Raw genomic sequence first — 2,730 nt, 5'->3', positions numbered from 1 at the left:
TTTTTATTTTCTTTAACCTTCCCTGCAGCTTTAAACTTCCAGCTGGAGATCTGAAACTCATTGCAAAGCATTGTCCTGTCCACTCCTAGAGTTCAGCTCACCATGAGAAGGAAGTCAGGAATTTAACTATTAGGCTTGGTACATTGTACGGTAGGCTCTGGTTAAGCCAGGCTTAGTCCTCAGCCAGCTGGACACAGAGCAAAGCATCCTCTATCATGCAGGCTGAACCTGGAAGGGAAACATCACGCCTTGTCCCCAGCATTAGATGGTACCTGGAAAGATGGCTCTTGTTAAACACTGCTTTACTGTCCCCTCACAGGTAGGGACTGCCCTGTTTATTTTATTAGCATCTCCTGCCCAGTTGTGTTTGATGGACATGCTACCCGTAGCACTAATGAGAAACCTGTCCTCCACTGGGCTGCAAAATCCTAGTCCTATACCTTTCTCTCTAGGTTTGTGACATGGGTCTCCCCTTCCCAAACCCAGTTCTATTCAGATGAGATTCTTGGCTCTCTCAGAATGCACTGGAAACTTAATAAGCACATAAGGAAGGAGAGAGAGAAAGGCTGGAGGTCCCAGATGGGCAGATTCTTGATAATAGCATTTCCTCTCTTCTAATCCTAAGATTTCCTGGAGAAGATGGGGCAGACTTGGGAAGGGGAAGTCTGGGGTGGGCTCCATACACACTGCTCTCTGGCTATGTCTGGATCATTCCCTTCAAGAACTACCAGCATCTAGAAACTGTAGAATTTTTAGTTTGAGAGTGGAGAGTGTTGGCATTCCTTCTAGGCTCTGCCCCACAGTTACCTGGCAACAGCCAGGTAGACCTGACTCATTTATAAAAGGGGCTGCTTGCTCCCTCCTCTCTCTCTTGATCTTCCTGTCTTACCCTCTTTCTCTCTGTGTCGCTTCTCTCCCCATTCTCCTCCCCCCCCCACATGTTCATGGCTGATCTCTATTCCTCTTCTCTGTCTCTCTCTGTCTCTGTCTGTCTGTCTGTCTGTCTCTCTCTCTCTCTCTCTCTCTCTCTCTCTCTCCCTCCCTCCCTCCCTCCTCCTTCTCCTTCTCCTCCTCCTCCTCCTTCTTCTTCCCTCCCCCTTTCTCTGACTTTCCCTCCCCATGCCCTAAATGAGTTCTATTTTATATTATACCATAGTGTGACTGGTACCTCCATCAAATATACCCCTTACCTTCTTTTTCTTTTTTATAAAACACAACAGAGAGTCAAGATGAGGCCAGAAAATGTCTGTGATTCTGTTTTGTATTTGGGGATTGAGCCCTCTTACCCCGTATCAGGAAGATGGGTTTGCAAGAACGCAATGTCAACTGCAAGACAAGTTCACCTAAACTAACAAAGTGAATTTACATCTGCAAAATAAGCATGTCTCTTCGCCACTCTGCCTTGGCTTCCCGAAATCCATAGCCCTCGTCTAATCGTGAGGAAGGCACTGATGAGTCTATTTAAGGAATAAATAAAGAGCAATTAGCCAGAGCCCAGCCTGGTGGCACAGGCCTGACATCTCTGCTATAACTTGTGAGAGAGTGTCAGGTGCTTGCGCAGACATGGTGCCACACCTGCTGTGTCACCGGGTGTCCCCAAAAGTCTGTCCCCATCACAATCTAACTCCAATTGCCCTTTGGAAGCCTGGGTGTACTCTTGCCTCTATTATTTACTAGCTGTGTAAATTAAAAATAATAGCAGTATCTGTTGCCTGGGGCTACCGGATGGATTATATGAGCCAATGTTCGTAAAGAGCATCAGGACTGGGGAACATAACTATCACTAGGTTTCCTGTTCATATCAATCCCATGTGGAAACTTCTGTTTATGCTCTTCCCATTCTGCATGATCCACCTCTCCAGTCCATGGGTTTTCAGCGTGCTCACCTTTGCCCTTTGAACCCTCACAATTGCCACCCAGGCTCCCTGGAGACCCACTCGGTAGTACTGATGATCGCAGCCTCGCCATTCCCTCTACTCTTATATGGGGCTACGTTAGATGCCATATCTCATTACCTTCTGCTTCTCCCTGGCTCCCAGCAGAGCCTTTGTGCATGGCCTGACAACAGGGTTGCTTACTGCTCCCAGGCTCTGGAGTTCACATCCTGGTTCTGATACTTACTAGCTGTGCAACTACGAGTAAGTCGCTCAGCCTCTCTGCACCCCAGTTCTATATGGAGAGACTCGCTGTGAGAATAAATCCAAGGGTGTTTTGGAGACTGGGGTTGGGGGCGGGGGCAGGCACAGTGGTCCAGCACAAAGGAAGTTATGAACAAAAGTTCCCACAGTTGGAGCTCAGCACACTTAGATGGCATCAGTCACGCACCTAAGTATAAAAAATAACTAGTGATGGAAATTTGAGCCATAACAGCACTCGTGTATGGACAGCACAGCTCCACCCCCTCGGTCAGAGCAGTTAGAATCAACATTTAAGTGGCCCTCCTTGCAGGGAGGAAACCTTGAAGCGGGAGGAGAGTTGGAAGTGATTGACAGGACCACAGCCCTCACCTACTTCTTAAAGTGGGATGGATTTTGCAGGTCGTAGGGGTGCCGGGCTTCCCTCCCAGAGGCTATGGAGGCTCACGCCACGCTGAGTCCCGACAAAAGCTGCTGCGGCATTGAAGGGAGCTCAAAGCGCTAGTGTGGGTGAGGCAGTCCCCACCGGCTATATACCTGGCTCAGCGCCGGCTGGGTTCCCTGCAAGCAGCTCTCATTACCAAACTCTTTCTCA

The sequence above is a fragment of the Mus pahari genome, chromosome 17, assembly GCF_900095145.1.
Source record: "Mus pahari chromosome 17, PAHARI_EIJ_v1.1, whole genome shotgun sequence".
NCBI lineage: Eukaryota > Metazoa > Chordata > Mammalia > Rodentia > Muridae > Mus > Mus pahari.
The sequence above is the reverse complement of the archived record's forward strand: the minus strand, read 5'-3'. Positions refer to the sequence as shown.